Source organism: Schistocerca cancellata, chromosome 7 (assembly GCF_023864275.1).
Source record: "Schistocerca cancellata isolate TAMUIC-IGC-003103 chromosome 7, iqSchCanc2.1, whole genome shotgun sequence".
Classification (NCBI taxonomy): domain Eukaryota; kingdom Metazoa; phylum Arthropoda; class Insecta; order Orthoptera; family Acrididae; genus Schistocerca; species Schistocerca cancellata.
Window position 1 is genome coordinate 235,957,399 of NC_064632.1, and position 19,155 is coordinate 235,976,553.

The 19,155-nt window shown below is 41.7% G+C and overlaps 1 protein-coding gene across 6 annotated transcripts in view; it reads left to right on the forward strand.

Annotated features, from left to right (window-relative positions):
• The first annotated feature begins 8,642 nt into the window (after positions 1-8,642).
• Positions 8,643-19,155, forward strand: part of LOC126092138 (dystrobrevin beta) — a 630,369-nt gene continuing 619,856 nt past the window's right edge. For all 6 annotated transcript variants that reach the window (XM_049907600.1, XM_049907604.1, XM_049907602.1 and 3 more), the window contains exon 1: positions 8,643-8,777. The gene's annotated coding sequence lies outside the window, so the exon portion shown is untranslated. The remainder of the gene's footprint in view (positions 8,778-19,155) is intronic.

The following is a 19,155-nucleotide window of genomic DNA, read 5'->3' on the forward strand; positions in this document are numbered from 1 at the left end:
GGAGGGGAAGAGATGGACAGTGAGATGGGGAGGAGGAGGAGGAGGAGGAGGTGAACAAAGAGGGGGGAGTAAATGGATAGAGAGAGGGTGAGGAGGAACTGGAGAGATAGAAGGAAGAGCAGGAGATGAAGAGAGTGAAGGTGAAGACAGAGGAGGAAGGATGAGATGGACAGGCAGAATGGGAAGGAGGCAATGGAAAGAGAGAGCAAAGGAGGAGAGTGACAGAAGGAGGGAGGAGGAGGGGATGGATAGAGAGAATGGGAAAGAGGGAGAGGTGTAGGAGTAGGAGGCAGGTGGAAGGGTGGGTCGCAAGTAGAAAAGGAAGTTGATAATGGGAGGCAGGTGGAAGTATGAGGTAGAATCCAAAATTTTCGGGACTGGTGCTGCTATCTGGAAAGTCGGAGTAGTAGATCTTTGTACTGCTAGGTGGTGAGAACTGCATATCTGATGAGTCAGTGTGCGGCGTGGCATTCATCTGGGAGGACGTGTTGCATGTCCACAGTGATTTCCGTAATACTCTGTGTTTGGTGTGTGGCGATTTTGCAATGGCTCCACGAACAGAACACTGTATGTCTATCAAATTCTGTGTGGATCTCGGGAAAAGTGCTATGGAGACCCTTGCAGTGATTCAACAAATGTTTGGGGGCCAGAGAGTGTGTCTGAGTGGCTTGCTCAGTTAGGGTCGGCCGTACAGACATCGAAGATGATGGATGCTCACGCTTGGAGGCCCATTAGCCACGCAACACCAGACATTGTTGCCAAACTTCAACAATTGGTTTGTGTGATCGACATCAAACCATTCAAGACCTCGCAGGTGAATTGGGTATTGGTTAAGGGGCATGTCAACAATTATTGACTAATGAATTGGGCATGCATTGTGTTGCTTCAAAATTTGTGCCAAGGATCTTGACTACCGATCAGAAGGCACAGTGTGTTGAAATGTGCACGGACATTTGTCAGACCGCACCTGATGATCCAACCTTCTTGTCACAGGATATCACCAACAACGAGAGCTGGATTTATGGTTATGACCCGGAGACAAAGCAACAATTGTCCCAGTGGAAGAGCCCGGGCTCTCCAAGACCCAAAAAAGTGAGACAGGTGAAGAGCAAAGTGAAGAGCATGATCAGTATTTTCTTTGATACCAAGTGAATTGTGCACCAGGAATTCATACCACCCAACCAAACAGTGAACTGCACATACTACTGTGACATTTTGTGATGGCTCCATGAAAATGTGCGGTGGCAAAGGTCTGAACTTTGGCATCAAGGAACTGGTTGCTGAATCATGACAAGGCACCCTGTCACATGACCTTGCTCACCAGGACCTTTTTGGCAAAAAACAACCCCACCCACCATACTCACCAGATTTGGCACCTTGCGACTTCACACTATTCCCAAAACTGAAACTCAAGTTGAAAGGCCGTCGGTTTGACACTCTAGAGAGGATTCAAGAAGCAACGCTGGCAGTGATAAACACCCTCAAAGAGCAGGACTTCCAGAAAACGTTTGACCAGTGACAGAAGCACTGGGACCGGTGTGTATGGGCGGATGGGAACTACTTCAAGGGTGATGGTGACCATTAGTCCAAAGGTAAGGTTTTCAACAGATGGCAGCACCAGTCCAGAAAATTTTGGATAGAACTTCGTACTGTTGTTGTAAGACACTCCTACTACTCCTGGGGATGGGGATGGGGATGAGAAGGGGGTGAAATGTAAAAATGTTTTTTTACTGTAACTAACTGACTTGAAATACTTTAAAAGTATTAAATGCATTTTATCTATTATTTGTCCGCCCCCCAGTAGATGAGTGGTCAGTGCAACAGAAAGTCAATCCTAAGGGCCCGGGTTTGATTCCCGGCTGGGTCAGAGATTTTCTCCGCTCAGGGACTGGGTGTTGTGTTGTCCTAATCATCATCATTTCATCCCCATTGACGCGCAAGTCGCCAAAGTGGCATCAAATCGAAAGACTTGCACCCGGCGAATGGTCTACCCGACGGGAGGCCCTACTCACACGACATTTATTTATTTTTATCTATTATTTGTCTGCACAGTGTGTCAATCAGGTTGTCAGAATGAGCCAATGCTTTTGTCAGTGCGTGTAGTGCCCAAAGATCACATCACATGTCTGAATACCACAGATACCTTTAAAATTCTTCCTCAGGTAACATGGGGTAAAACAGCAGAGAATCAATGCTGGGGGGTAAAGGCTAGTATATATATTTTTATGGTAGTCACACCAAAATTGTTTGCATAAACAGTATATTTGAAGATACACAATAGTCATGACAACACTTGTGGTTTTCCTCATGTAATATAACAACAGTGGTCAATTATGAGGTGCCATAAGATTTTTTTAAGATATGATACATTTATATATTTATGATAACTGTTTAAATATGCCATGTTTGCAAGACAGCATGACTCACAAAAACCACCACTTGTATTACATCTGGCCAGGCACAGTTGCCTAACAGCAAGCAGTTAGATAACTAGTAATTATTGAACCAAGCACGTTAAAAAGGTGTAATAGTTATGTGACTGCTTAGGTATGAATGTGTGAAATCAAGTTCTATTTACATACAAGAAGTTTTGTCAATATAACAATAGTGATAACTTAATTAAGTAACCCCAAATAAAAATGGTAAACACAATTGCATAAAGACAGACAGAACACTAAAAAAAAAAGAAAAGAAATACAAGTGTTGAAAAAGGAGAAAACCGCTGGGTATGGAGAAAAAGGCACATGCTCATATAAAATGTAAATTGTAATCAGGCAACAAAGTGTTGATACAAATTGTGTGCATAAGTAAATAAATGTATACTGTGCTAATCGTAAGGTTAAATCACTCATGAAAGATATATCAATATTAAAAACATTTACCCACTGTATAAAAATTCAGTAAAACTTCAAGTGTAAAGAAATGATACAAAGTGTGCACTGCAATGTTAGTCATGAGTTTTCATTAATATTGTTCATGTAATATAGTTTTAAAATCACATGAAGGTTAGCGTTGTTTTACAAAAAAGTATGATGACTTGGTATGTATATTAGTAAACTATATGTACTTTACAGTTGTTTCATGCCAAGATAACCCTCATGGTATACAAATGTCACATCACAAAAGAGACCACAGTTCCAGTACAGCTTGACAATCAATAAACTTTTAAAGACTGTAATGTAGAGGGTGTCTGTGTGTATTATATAAGATGCGAGTGTAAAGAATCATAGTGTGGGTGTAATTGTTCATGGGGACGTGGGATGTTTTATGTCATCACTATCTTTGAAATAAAACATGGGTAAAAATATTTCATCATGGAAACAGCCACAGCCGAGGAATGTATTAATAGAATAAAAACCCTGCTTCAGTTGCCAATAATTTCTCATTTATTGTACAACCAGTTTAGAAGCCTAAGACTTTATCAACAGGTGCCATCCAATAATTATGGAAACTTAAATGTGTGGCGGTCAGGCTAGTCAGTCATAGGGAACAGGGATCACATCCACATCAAATGGACTCATGGGAGCATAGGACCAGCAACTGCAATGCCCACCTTGACAGCACTACACAGAATTAGTACTGTTGAGGCGGGTACCGCAGTTGCTGTTCCAACACTCCCATGCACTTGTTTAAGGTTGGTGTAATTCTGCCTCACGTTACTGAGTGGCCCGACACCTTACATTTATGTTTCCATAATTATTTGGTGGCACCTGAAGATGAAACTCTAAGCTGATAAGGTGGTTGTACAATAAATAAGAAATTACTGGCAACAGAACAGGATTTTTTATTCTATTAAAATATGGGTGCTACATTAGTGCATTGAAATGGTACACCACTGCATTGCAATGTCTTCTTTCTCAAGGTTAAGCAATATGTAAGAAAACCATCATACTATAAATTTCAGTGCTAAGGTAGTTTTAAGCACAATAACTATAAAATAATTACAATATTAATGACAGTATACCAGTAAACAAAAAACAGATTTTAAAAAGTTTAGGCAGACGAAGATTCTCAACTGGCTCTTTTTAGTAAAATCCAAATACACACATCAAAAAAAGTTTTGCATCACCCCGGGTCCCAGAACTCCTGAAGACAGATGTTGACTGATTACTGTATCACAGACACAGTCCCTTTGACTGTTCAGACACATCACTAAACCAGCCCAAAAGTGTAAACAACCATGTATGAGCATTGGCTATTAGACGGCCGACCAGTTCCAGTCGTTCCATCAGGAAGAAGGTACATGGCTTGTGTTGCCTGTAGCTCAACCATGCCTAGATGGTCAATACCACAGGTCAACCATGTCAGCATTGTTACTTTGTGCCAGGAAGGGCTCTCAGTAAGGAAGTGTCCAGGCATCTCAGAGTGAACCAAAGCGATGTTGTTTGGACATGGAGGAGATACAGAGAGTCAGGAACTGTTGGTGGCATGCCTCACTCAGGCTGCCCAAGGGCTACTACTGCATTGGATGACTGCTACCTATCGATTATGGCTCAGAGGAACCCTGATAGCAATACCACCATGTTGCATAATGCTTTTTGTGCAGTCACAGGATGTCGTGTTACTACTCAAACTGTGCGCAATAGGCTGCATCATGTGCAACTTCACTCCTGACATCCATGGTGATGTCTACTTTGCAACCACGACACCATGCAGTGCGGTACAGATGGGCCCAATGACATGCCGAATGGACCGATCAGGATTGGCATCAAGTTCTCTCCACCGATGAGTGTCACATACACCTTCAACTACACAATCTTCAGAGACGAGTTTGGAGGCAACTCAGTCAGGCTGAATGCCTGGAAACACCATCCAGCGAGTGCAGCAAGGTGGAGGTTCCCTGCTGTTTTGGTGTGGCATTATGTGGGGTTGACGTAAGCCGCTGGTGGTCATGGAAGGCACTGGAATGGCTGTACAATATGCGAATGCCATCTTTTGTCTGATAGTGCTACCATATCGGCAGCATATTGGCAAGGCATTTGTCTTCATGGATGGCAATTTGTGCCCCCATCATACACATCTTGTGAATGACTTTCTCTGGGATAACGCCATTGCTCAATTAGAGTAGCCAGCATGTTCTCCAGATATGAACCCTATCGAACAGGCCTGGGATAGATTGAAAAGTGGCACAACACACATCAAAGCATAACATGCTCAGTTTCAATGGCTACTTCGGAACCTGGGCCATCTTCATCCTTCCCTCCATCACCAAATTCTCTGAGCTACACAGATGGGAGTTATCCTTATGACACATCCTTCATCCTTATAATTGCCCTTACTCTTGACCAAACAGTTTCCTCTTCCTTCATCCAGTCATTCCATCTCAATTCATGTCCTCATGTCACCTTTAGCATGCACCTTTCCACATTGGCCCCAACAACTGTGCATCATATGCCTAGTCTGTGTACCTGCCACATATCCCTCCCACATTCCAAGCCATCAAACTGGCTGCCTCCCTCCGAGCTGCTAGACACATACCACAATTCCTCTCCCTGTCCCCTGCCTCTTTCCCTCTACCCACCTAACCTAACACAAACCATCACCATAACAAAACGTCTTTACTTTCTACAAGAACCTTCCTACACCATTTAAACTTAGAACTTACAAAGAAAACAAAGACAATCAATTTTGTATTGCTTTTCTTTGTAAACGGAAATATAAAATACTAAAAAACATTGATATTATTTATGTCTGTTGGAGACATATATTTGGAAAGGCAAGGAGATGTAAAGCACATTGGTAAAGAAAATCTGTTAGCTGACTGTTTTTTCAAAATTGTTGTGCAAATAAAAACTTGAAAAATTTTCACAAGAGTTGGGAATGTCTAAAGTTGTAGATTAGTGTTACATACAACTGAGGCAGAGTGAAAGAATAGTAATTGTATCTTCGGCTGGTTATGATTTGTTTGCTATGTGTTCATTTTTGGTAAAGGAGATTCTTTGACCTTTTCTGTACACTGAGTGTGTTTGCATTTGTTGCTGTAAATTGTGTCTATAGTATTGTTCTTTTTTCATTGAATAAACTGATTAAAATGAAAGTTTCTTGCTTGCAACCTCACTCTGCTACCAGTTTTTATTCTTCAGTGACCCCCCCTCCCCCCAATAAGGAACCATATTTAATAACATTTCACTTCAACTGACTTGTATAGATAGATGGTATGGTGTCAGACATTGAGACATAACTACTGTTTTTTTTCCCACAGTTCTTGGTGATGTTGGAGCAAAGTGAGGTTACACTGTACTGAACAACCTTCTATCAGCCTCTCAATGATACATGGCATAGTTGATCCATTTCTAATCTGTAGTAGGCGGTGGAATTTCTGCTTGACATGTGCACATCATAACAAAACATTCCATCAGCAGACCTGGTAGTCTTAAAACATCTGAGAAGAGGTGATTACGTAAATGTTCCTTGTGTATTATCATATTCTTGTTGGGTCTGCAGTCAGATCATAAACCATCTTGACACATCACTTTAGCAGTCCACTTGGCCTCCATCTTCAAATGAGAGTACTCTTTGCCAAACCCCACCTGACAACGGCAGCCAGATGGAAATGGAAAATGTTGCGTCACAGACAGACACAACAAAACGTTATGAAAGTTGCATTTGCGTGAATGTGTGTTGTCTAATTCAGAAGAAGACCTTTTGGCCGAAAGCTTCCTCGTTTAGCAGTCTTTTTTTTGTGCCTGTCTGCGACTCAACATTTTCTTTCTATGGTAAGTAGCAATCTACTCTTTTCATAATACTGTCATATTCCATCCTGGATTTTCCATTGTTTGATTTGGTCAGTACATGAAGCACTCATAACAATGAAATACAATAAACTGACGACTGCAGTTGTATTTTCCGCTTTCTTATAGGTTCATTATATGCATTATAACGAGCCATATGGATTGTGCAATCATAGTTTTGCAAGGACTCGACATGAACTCAGTAAATACCTAACCAGTGTTCTAGCTTCATCATTCACCCTTTGATGTTAGCCAAAAGGCTGGGAACTGATGTTTTCCCACCGAGTCCCGACAGTCAACAGCATTCACAACTGGAAATATAAGTTGAAGGATAACAACAGCCTTCGGATGCGGAACTGCAGTGCAAGTTTGCTTCATGGTGGCAGTTTGCTTATCGTGCATGACAGAAATTGCTTAACCATTTGTGACATTAGTATGTCATGTTTAGCAGAGGAATATTACTGTCTGACTTTCACTGTTAGAGAAATATCATGTTGAGTCTGCATGGTTTCGGAGGTGCGTTTCATGTGCTTCGAAATGGCATCATTGTTACTGTGATCAAGCGAAAAAGAGGTCGGTATTAATGCTGAAACAGTGGGAAGTGACTAATGAATCAGCAGTAATTATATTTCAGAAATGTAAATAAAAGAACGCTAATATGTCTTTACATATTATATACCTACTGAAGAATGGGAAAGGAATGAGAAGACAATAATTATATAAAATGTATCTCATGCACCTTACAGGGTGCAGTTTTTCCATCTGTAATTTTTAATAATTCTTAACACATGCTCATGCATTTTTGTTTATTGTGCGATAGTATATTTTTTTTCTATTACTCCCTGCTGTCGCATATATTGATGTAGACACTCATCATGTCACAATGGAAGTCAAACTAACAAGTACATACTATGGTAATCCTACCAGGTGTGTAGAGTATAGATGCAAACGATCCATAAGATCTGTTCGAAATGTCTGCAATATTTAGGTAGTTAGTTTAATATTTATTTATTTCTAAATGCACGAATGTGTATCAGAACAGCTACCCACTACTATTTCTGTAAGAAATTTTCGGGCACACTGAAGCAGTTGCTACCTTAATTTTTTGAAAATCTTACAAGTTAAATAAATTTCCTTTTCTTTGCGTCTATGATCACAAACTTTTTGCCAACAGATTACCGGTTTCGGTCTATAATGACCATCTTCATGACAATGTCGTAGCTTGTGAAACTAGTGCATGTCTGGCTTACGACAGAGTCAAATGGTTCTGTAAACTGAAGCACCAAATCAGTACCGAGGTAATGAACATTAAGTTCAATAAGCAGTGTCTCGCAGATGGTGTCACCATCAAATCTTAAGATTGTCATTGCAGACCGAAACCGGTCATCTGTTGACAAAAAGTTTGTGACCACAGATGTAAAGTAAAGGAAATTTATTCTATTTTCGGGTCACTGTTTTACAGCTTGTGTTACAAGTTAAAGGTTGGTACTTTGACTTTTTAAAAAGCTTACAAGCTACAATGAATACCGTACGAAATCGTTTCCTTTTGTTTTACATCATCTGAAGCAAGCATTTCCTGTAGTATACATCAATTAGCCAACCGATTACGACTGACTTCGAAGAATATTTCTGTAACACGTCATTAACAATTTAAACTGAGCGCATTTTAGCGTTGTCAACGAATAAAGCAAATACATGAGAAATCACAAGAAAATAGTAATACTGACTGATGGTGTTCTTAGTTTTGTTATCATTATATACAGGCAGTAAACTTGTCTGCTCACTGTCAAACTGAAGGTTTCTTCCAAATCGCCTGCATGCCGTCGCGTTGGATAGTTGGTGCATTTCCGTATGCGGTTCAAATATGGCGGGACGGCGCCACCTTTACCTCTATGCTCTGCTGCTGCACTCTACGGGCAGCTAGCTCAACTAACTTTGAAGTGCATCACAGTTTGTTTATCGACTTGTGGTTTCAGGAGCGCTGAAATGTTTGCCGCGAGAAATGTTAATTCACGTCTTGTGCTATACTGAAGAGCTAGAAAATACGTAAGTTTTTTGCGTCCTGTGAAATTCATTTCTATAGTTCTCTGATTGAAAACGTCTGCTTTGCTGTTTAAGTTGTGAAGCTGTGGAAGTTCAGATAGCGGCATTTGACAGCTACATTTTGCACTATGAAATTTAATTATTTAGGATCCTGGAACAACGGTTAAAGTCATGACAGTTTAGAAAATAAATAGTATAACGACGCTGTCAGGTAAGAAGTTGAGTTTTGTCTATATCTATTACTGATAAAGCAGCACGGCGGCAGGTGGTATAAATTCGAAACACTGTTCTGTAAAAATTGCTGCATTTGCTGAAAGTTTTGCTGTTGTGGCGGATGGAGTGAATACAGCTTGTTAGAATTGATAAAGTGTATTGTATTGTACCGATAATGTTGCCCGAATGCTTCCGCGTGCAGTTTGAATGACACCACATGTAGTACCTGTAATCACGCGGGGTTTTAACGTTAAAAGATGTATTCTTCTTGTTCTATTTTTTGTTTATTTGTAACAATCACAGTTCCATGCTTACATGTCTTTGAGAATTCCGTTTAAAAAATTCGTCAGCTATTACGGGCTGCTTAAATTTGTAAGTAGTATAGTGAAACGTGTAAGGAACACCTAGGTAGACTGGCAAGGGATGAAACGTATTTCACGTATACCGAAAAGACTGCGGTTGTTTGCTTCTTTGAGGAACTCTGCTCATAAAAGCCCCAGCACTAATATATGACTCATTTTTTTGTGCTGTGTATTTAGATTTATTCATTTGCACGTGATTTTACCGTTCGGTGAGACTGTAATCGCCGGCGTTTTCGTACATCTGTGCACGTACGTGACACACGAATAGAGTAATAAAAACACAGCATATTTGTTTCATGTATCTTTGTTTTAATCCCCCAGTCTTGTTTTAATATACTTTAAGACCTGGCCGTACGTAAAACGAAACAACCGTAGCCTTGTAAACTTGGTCTCTCATTTTAAATCATTTGTAATTTGGCACGACTTGGCAATAATTTACAGCGTATTCGGTGAAGCACTGCGCCCAACTGTACACATTACCAGACAACTGTCATTGTTTGCATTTTTCATGTTCCTTTAAACATTAAGCCATACTTGAAGCTGATAGTTTACGTAGCTTTTTCCACTTTATATTGTAATTCATAAAGTTTTAGCACAATGAGGAAATCTGTTGTTGTCACTGAAGGATAAGCCAGAATAATTTAAGTACAACCCAAGTACCGCCGTAATAAGTGCACTCCCCATCCCCCTTCGTCTTCCTATTTCGAAACCGTAAACAACAGTCTTTTCAGCGTGTCAGTGCGGTTTAGTTTCAATCCAGATGATTAGGCGTTTCGGTTTTTTTTTAAGTTGTCAGTTACTACGTAAACAATGTGATGATCGTTTGTGTTTCACATTTCTGTCCTCTTTTTGACAAGGCTTCCCCCCGATTTTCTTTTCTATATTTTCTGTTTAAAATGTTATTCTTCTTGAATTTAAGCGAAGGTCATAACAAATTGCAAAAGCTTCCGCATTTTACGATATCGGCTGCTCCGCGGTGCATCATAGGGCCTACGTTTCATTTATCATTCAGATTTGCGTTTAGTATCGTACGCTTCTCATTCATTACTATGGATACACGTCTGTAACTATACAGCGGTATCAGAAATCGCCCTGCAGTGTATGGAAAGTGAATGTGATGTAAATACGTCAAGAAACGGAGACTGTGACCATCGGTGGTGTTTAACATTTCTATTGCCGTTCATCTTTGCGTTATGAGAATTTCACAGAACTTGCAGCCTTGTACTAAAACAGTTTCATTTTTTGTCTTCTGCTAACAGACGGTACCATTGGTTACCCAGAAGTCGTATTGTCTACACAACGCATACATGTCTTACCAATTGACATAAATCTACATAATGGAGTTTTAAACGTCCGAAACGCTTAGGTTACGGCACGTAAACTTGTAGTTCCCGTAAAAGATGCAGTTGCTGACATTATCACTCTACATTACAGATTCGGAAAAGACTTTTCCGGTTATAATATTCATGTCATCATGGACGCAAGGAAATAGAGGTGATAAAAATGCATTAATAGTTGAACGAAGGTCTGCACGTTTTTTTGGCACATCAAATACAATGTTCTATTTGTTCGTGGTGCTGCTGCTTGATAGTGACATCGAAACGGGCTAGAGAATGAATCTGAATAAAATTAACAGCTGTAACTGGAACATGAGTACTTTTAAAATATTGTAGGCAAACCAAATATAAAATCCCCAGATTCTATCGTACTAACAACCCCCTTTCTATTTTACTGAGTGCAAAGAAGGCGCAGCAGCAAATAAGTGGACGTAGGTAAACTTCGTCTCGTTCACGTGCCGTAAAGATGGTAGTTAATCCAGAAAATATGGAAACTTGACGAGCACGCGTGATCAAGTTTTTTTTTTGTTCAAGCGTACAAAAGTTCCTTTCGCCTACACACAGCACAAGAGCTCATGAACAATGTTCAGTTTGTTCCTCAGTCAAGCTTTGTCGACGGAGGAAACTAGCTCTTGCATTAGCTGGCATTTGTCCTTGTGATGCGGAAAGCAAAGGGAAAATGTCGTGTAAATGTTCTTTAATGAAATGCAGAGCTTATTTCTGCGTTACCTTACTGTTAGTTGATGTATGTGATTGGCATAATTGTCTTAAAATGAAAGCAGAAACGTACTGCGATTTTCTTTCATTTGAGCCTGCTGTTAATTAAAGGCTGGCTATAACAGTGATAGAAGTAATAATAGCGCACGGAAGAAGACAACAGTGCAATTTCTCGATTTAGAAAACCACAAACGCGATTCTGAATTCGCCGTCTTGTACTGTGTATGCCACCCTTTTCGGATCAAAATTATGAGACTGCTTAAGGATCCTAAACTGAGTTTGTCGACGTAAGGTCGCAATTGAATGTTTGGCTTTTTATTGACAAAGAACATACACCGTACAGTAATAATTTCTTAGCAACTTTTCGGTGAAGATCTTCACTCAGTACATGGTGTCTACGAAACAAATATTTTCTTGAAAACGATATATTTCAGACGTCGTACGTTTTCTGTGCACTACAGACGTCTTTTACATGACAGACTAAAGGCCGAAATACTAAAAGTCTTTTTCCAAAGCTGTTTCACAGAGGAAGACTGCACTGTAGTTCCTTCTCTAGATTGTCGTACATATGACAAAATGGTAGATATGGAAATAGAAAGGCCGCTGGACCTGGTGGGATACCAGTTCGATTTTACACAGAGTACGCGAAGGAACTTGCCCCCCTTCTTGCAGCGGTGTGCCGTAGGTCTCTAGAAGAGCGTAGCGTTCCAAAGGATTGGAAAAGGGCACAGGTCATCCCCGTTTTCAAGAAGGGACGTCGAACAGATGTGCAGAACTATAGACCTATATCTCTAACGTCGATCAGTTGTAGAATTTTGGAACACGTATTATGTTCGAGTATAATGACTTTTCTGGAGACTAGAAATCTACTCTGTAGGAATCAGCATGGGTTTCGAAAAAGACGGTCGTGTGAAACCTAGCTCGCGCTATTCGTCCACGAGACTCAGAGGGCCATAGACACGGGTTCACAGGTAGATGCCGTGTTTCTTGACTTCCGCAAGGCGTTCGATACAGTTCCCCACAGTCGTTTAATGAACAAAGTAAGAGCATATGGACTATCAGACTAATTGTGTGATTGGATTGAAGAGTTCCTAGATAACAGAACGCAGCTTGTCATTCTCAATGGAGAGAAGTCTTCCGAAGTAAGAGTGATTTCAGGTGTGCCGCAGGGGAGTGTCATAGGACCGTTGCTATTCACAATATACATAAACGACCTTGTGGATGACATCGGAAGTTCACTGAGGCTTTTTGCAGATGATGCTGTGGTGTATCGAGAGGTTGTAACAATGGAAAATTGTACTGAAATGCAGGAGGATCTGCAGCGAATTGACGCGTGGTGCAGGGAATGGCAATTGAATCTCAATGTAGACAAGTGTAATTTGCTGCGAATACATGGAAAGAAAGATCCCTTATCATTTAGCTACAAAATAGCAGGTCAGCAACTGGAAGCAGTTAATTCCATAAATTATCTGGGAGTAAGCATTAGGAGTGATTTAAAATGGAATGATATAAAGTTGATCGTCGGTAAAGCAGATGCCAGACTGAGATTCATTGGAAGAATCCTAAGGAAATGCAATCCGAAAACAAAGGTAGTAGGTTACAGTACGCTTGTTCGCCCACTGCTTGAATACTGCTCAGCAGTGTGGGATCCGTACCAGATAGGGTTGATAGAAGAGATAGAGAAGATCCAACAGAGAGCAGCGCGCTTCGTTACAGGATCATTTAGCAATCGCGAAAGCGTTACGGAGATGATAGACAAACTCCAGTGGAAGATTCTGCAGGAGAGACGCTCAGTAGCTCGGTACGGGCTTTTGTTAAAGTTTCGAGAACATACCTTCACCGAAGAGTCAAGCAGTATATTGCTCCCTCCTACGTATATCTCGCGAAGAGACCATGAGGATAAAATCAGAGAGATTAGAGCCCACACAGAAGCATACCGACAATCATTCTTTCCACGAACAATACGAGACTGGAATAGAAGGGAGAACCGATAGAGGTACTCAGGGTACCCTCCGCCACACACCGTCAGGTGGCTTGCGGAGTATGGATGTAGATGTAGATGTTTTCCGTTTACTACACGTCACTGGTTCATTTCAACATGTCCGTCGTTGACGTCTCTTCACACTTCCCATCTGTGCACAGTTTCACCAAATATATTTCACAGGTGTTGCGGTGTGATTAGGGACACATCACGGATTCTAGCCGACAGCTTATCAATGTTAGCCACATTCCTTATGTAGACTTTTGATGTGACAGATCCTCTTACAAAAAAGTTTAAGGGGGTAAGGTCCGGGGACCTTGCTGCTCATGATCTACGGCCTCCTCGTTCTACCCGCCGGTAGGCATGGGGTACCGTCATGTTGGTAAACAGCAGCATCCAAGATACCGTCTTGTTCCAATTGTGGTTTAAGAAATTCCATCAGCATATCCAAGTAACACGCACCATTAATGGCTTACTCAAAGAAAAAGAATGATCTATAGATCTCTGCCCGCGTGATTCTCATCCACACATTGATCTTTGGACTCCCCAGATACACCCAGTGAACTCAGTTGGAGGTGTGGGGGTCCCAATACGACAGTTACGCTGGTTGACGTGTCCACTTACGTGGAAGGTTGCCTCATCACTAAACAACACATGTGCCATTGAATCACGAGTCTCCACACACTCCAACAAATCTGTGCATATCGCCGTGCGTTCCGCTGAGTCCTCGTCATGGAGTTGGTGTAACACTTGCAGATGTGCACGCCTCTTCAGTGTGAATTTCAGCACTTCGAACACTGTTGATTTCGAAATTTGCAACTGACGTGAAAGATATCATACAGATTTAGGGTTCCCTTCAATTGACTCTCGTATGACGTCAATGTTAGCTTCGCTCGTGGAAGGCCGACCTGGTCGAGACTCGTCAGCAACAGTGCCTCTTTGTTGATACTTATTCAACAGTTTCCATACGGTTTTATTCGTTGGTCTAACCTTAAAAAAACTGTCTTCGCAGCTCCTCGTAAGAACACTCTGTAGACGCCATGTGAAAATGGCAGTACGTTCAGGAATCGTCAACACTGCTCAGTGATCAACATATAACAAGTCATTCGTAAGTTACCACAAACATGAAATGGGTGTTCTATGGACACTCGGTGTATGCATTAAAACGTAATCCTTTGACAGAACTTGACGCACGATACAAGACTATGTGCTCCATTTATTTCGCATGCTGTTTATGATAGGTGTGTGATTTCTCTTCCAGTATTACTGTTAGTGTGTTCACAATCCACGGAAAAGTTAACGAGTGGTTATTGGTGAATCTTTCTCACACGATCGAACGCAAAACCTCAAATTCTATTTCACGAACATTTCTTTATCGAGAACAGTTGCAAATCTGTGTCTTTTGCATTTCAGCCGCATGTCGTGAAACCTTCCTCTGTACTTGCGTTCGAATTTCCGGATGCCACATCCTGCTGCTCCATACATTACGTATATGTCTGCAAGTACTTGTTAATGAGCTATGCTCTATCTTCGGCTACCAATCTGTTTGCAACGGTAAACGTCATCGTGAACACATTGCAGGCGATTGCGTATTGTTTCAAGTTTAGCGCCGACAATTTCGATGCCGTAACTAGTGTTCGTTACGAAACATAAGCTGTTTGCCTTCCAAGCATCCACGACCTCGTACGGTCTTGCATATTCATTGCCGACCGTTGCTTCTTCACCCGAAAATACTTACTTTAGGATCCTCAGCCACACTAAAAAAAAGTGAGAGGTCTTCCACATGAATAGAAAAAAAATCATTTGCGGTTACAGGTTAAATAATACAAATTGAAAGATTGTAGATTCAACTAAATACGTACGGATTGCAATCACAATTAACTCCAATTGGAACCTGACCACATAGAAAATGGTGTGGCGAAAGCATACCAGTGATTGCGTTTTTTTTGGCGTACATAATCTGCAAGCCACCATACAGTGCATGGAGAAGGGGAACCTTGTACCACTGCCAGTCATTCCCTTTCCTGCTCCAACCCCAAATAGAGCTAGGGAAAAACGACTGTCTATATGCCTCCATACGAGCCCTAATTTCTCTTACCTTGTCTTCGCGGTCTTTACGCGAAATGTACTGTGGCTGCGGTCAGCTGCAAATGCCGGTCCACTGAATTTTCTAAATAGTGTTTTGCGAAAAGAACACCGTCTCCAGCGATTCCTGTTTGATTTGACGAAGCATCTACGTAATACTCGTGTTGATCGGATGTGCCGGTAACAAATGTAGCGGCACGTCCCTAAATTGCTTCAATGTCTTTCTGTAATGCGACCTGATAGTGATCCCAAACACTCTAACAGTACTGAAGAATGGGTCACAGTACAGTTGTATACGCGCTCTCCTTTTATATGGGCGCTAAACTTTCCTAAAATTCTCCCAATAAAACGAAGTCTACCATTCGCCTTCTCCAGTACCGACCGTAAAGCGTCATCAGCAAATAACCGCAAATTGCTGCTAACCCTATCAGCCAGATCATTTATGTGTAACAGAGCACAAGAGCGGGCCTGTCACACTTCCCTAGGTCACACTTTGAAGGTGCAACAAATCTACTAGACATTTCCTACGCTACGCTTGTCCGTCGTTTGCTGGGACCCTTACTAGATAGGGCTGGCGGAGGCAATGTAAACAGTTGAAAGGGCGGAGAGTACCACGGGTATGATAACGCGAGTGGGATGGCAATCATTAAAACAGTAACGTATTTCGTTCCAGAGATATTTTCACGGCGTTTGTCATATTTCGTTGATTCCCGGCTACATGGGAGAAATGGCCATCGTAATAAGTCAAGGGAAATCCGAACTCGCACGGAAGGTTTTTCACATTTCCCCACATACTGTTCGAGAGTAAAACGTTCGCGAAATGGTCCTAAAGTGGTTTTCTGAACTCTTTGGCAAACACTTTTGTTAATTGCAGGTTATGTAAATCTATAATTTTGACTTTACACGTTTGTATCATTCTGTATGTGCGTGAAGCACACCCAGATTTATGAATCCCTATAGTTTTTCTTTCCCGTTCCCGTACTTGTTCTTTAAGGAATTTATCATTTTAACGACATCTTTCCCTCTGGTAGGGTCAGTTGCTGCCTGTTTTAGTTTTAACGCTCCAGAAAAGATGCCGATTTCGTAGGCTCGAATAAACTATTCTAGCAATCAGCAAGTTATTTGCTTCAATTCTCCAGACAGGGTGTCGCTACAACGTCTGCCTCAGGAATGAAGAATACATTTACAAACCCGAGAGTTGATACACACTTTTAAGTTTGTTTATTTTGTTATTTTTATACAAGCTTGCATAATCGAATATTTATCAAGCCTCAAACAGCGTGTGCACATTTGAACATTGGCCCGCAAACCTGCTTGCAGCCGCGCGGGATTAGCCGAGCGGTCTTGGCACTGCAGTCATGGACTGTTCGGTTGGTCCCGGCGGAGGTTCGAGTCCTCCCTCGGGCATGGGTGTGTGTGTGTTTGTCCTTAGGATGATTTAGTTTAATTAGTCTTTAAGCTTAGGAACTGATGACCTTAGCAGTCAAGTCCCGTAAGATTTCCCACACATTTGAATTTGAACCTGCTTGCACCAAATGCCTGCTAAGACTATAGGTACAGGGGTGGACAAAAATACGGAAACTTCACAAAAACAACACAGGACTATGCCTAATGCGGCGTGGGAAGACGTTGGCATTCAGAATACTTCCAGAGATCTGGGAATGGAGAAATACAGGTCTTGTACGGTTTTCAGGGGAACCTCTTGACACTCGCAGCAAAATAGTGGCAAGCTCTGTTAACGAAAATGGAGGTGGATAGCGACACGCTCGCTTCTCTCCAAAGTAGACCACAAAGGCGCAATGATGATGAAATCTGGTGACTTTGTGGGAAAGGAAAGAAGCGAGAATTCATCCTCGAGGTCACAAAGCCACTCCAGGGCGATGTCAGCTTCTCGGAACGCCATTGGGGAGCAAACACTGTACAGTTGGATATACCTGATTGGCCAAAATGGTCACGTAATCTTTGGCAGTAATGCGAGCTTGGGAAGTAACTATGGGGCCCATGGTACATCACGATATGTCAACCCAAATCATCACAGAACACCGCCACGCTTAGCTCTTGGGGCGTAAATTCGACCAGAAGTTGGAAACCGTGTGAAATAAGACTTATCCCATCAAATGAGATCTTCCATTGCTCCATAGTCCAGGTTTAATGACTTCATCACGTTTTCCTGTTACGGGCATTTGCTTCATTGATGAGTGGTTTTGGAATCCTCTCTCGCCTTGCAATTATCCGCTTCTGGAGCACCCGCCCGCCGTGTTTCTGATGCTGAATGGGTTCTTGCAGCTGTCGTCATAATTTTCGTTACAGCCCTCTTCAGTGTCCTTCAGTCACGATCATTCAACACACACTTTCGTCTGCGTTGTGACTTAGCAGATGATGATCTTCCGCTTTCCCTGTATGCGTTATAAATCTTTGATACGGTGCCCGTTGAATCAACACACACTTTGGCTCTCTTGGTTACGGAAGCACCCACCATACGAGAAGCAACAACTTGCCCACGTTCGAATTCACCTCGTACGGATCGTTGCACGGATGATGATCGTGGTCAAATACAGAAGCGTAACCTGCACGCTTGGCTGGCATCTGCATTTATGTTCAAGCATGCATTTCTCTGTCTTTCTACATTTTTGTTTAGCTCTTGTCCTTCCGTAGCCCCTGCAATATTCAAGGCAGCAATTATGTCGTACAGCTCAATGGTTTGGTGCAAGTCTTTTAAGTGGACACCACTTCGGCTACTGACTTGTCCGTGAACCAACGGCACTCTGTCTTTCCAGGCCGTCAGGCATACAATAAAGGGTGGCGCAGTTAAAAGTCGCCCGCCTCCCCTTTGAATGCCACTTCTGAATGCGACTTCTGAAATAAACAGCTACAACAGTGGACGGTTGTATGCAATATTCGATTGTTAGCATCATCCTGTCAGCATTTCGGTTTATTTCATCGGTAAAGTTAGGCGTTTCTCTTTGCTCTGTGCAAAATGAATTTCTCGATAGAAGAAACAATTGAAATTGTGGAAGCATATGTGAAAACAGTTTCGATTAAGGAAACTCGCGAAATTTTCGGGGTCAAGTTTTCGGGTAGAGAACTATCAGCAAAGAGAGCAATACAGAGTCTGTATAAAAATTGGCGCACCTACGATCTGTGCAAAAAAGACAAAGAATTCCTTCACTTCGCACCTAAAAAGTTATTCCATGCATTCGCTGAAGAATTATTCAGAGCCCAAACAAGTCTATACGTAAACTTTATCCAACAGGCGCGTATGAATAGGAACAGTTACCAGTGCGTGTTGAAAAGTCTCAATTTCAAGCCATATCGTGTGACGGTTGTGCAGCGATTTCGGAAGGATGGCCGCCAGAAACGTGTAGTTTACCCCACGTGGCTTTTGAATTACATCAATGATGGTCTGTTAGACCCTTTCCATTACATCATGAGTGATGAAGCATGGTTTCATCTTTCCGATCATCTGAATTCACAGAACACGAGGTACTGGGCAACGGAGAACACTGACAGTGAGTCAGAAACCACCCTATGATCAAAAATTGGCACTTGGTGCGGTGTTACAGGAAGGGCCTATATTTTTTTACATCACCCTCAACACGGTTGCAGGTAAGGAAATTTTTGATATATATTGTGCTCAACTATGAAAGCCGGTAGTGCTTCTTCCAGCATATTGAGGCAACATGTCA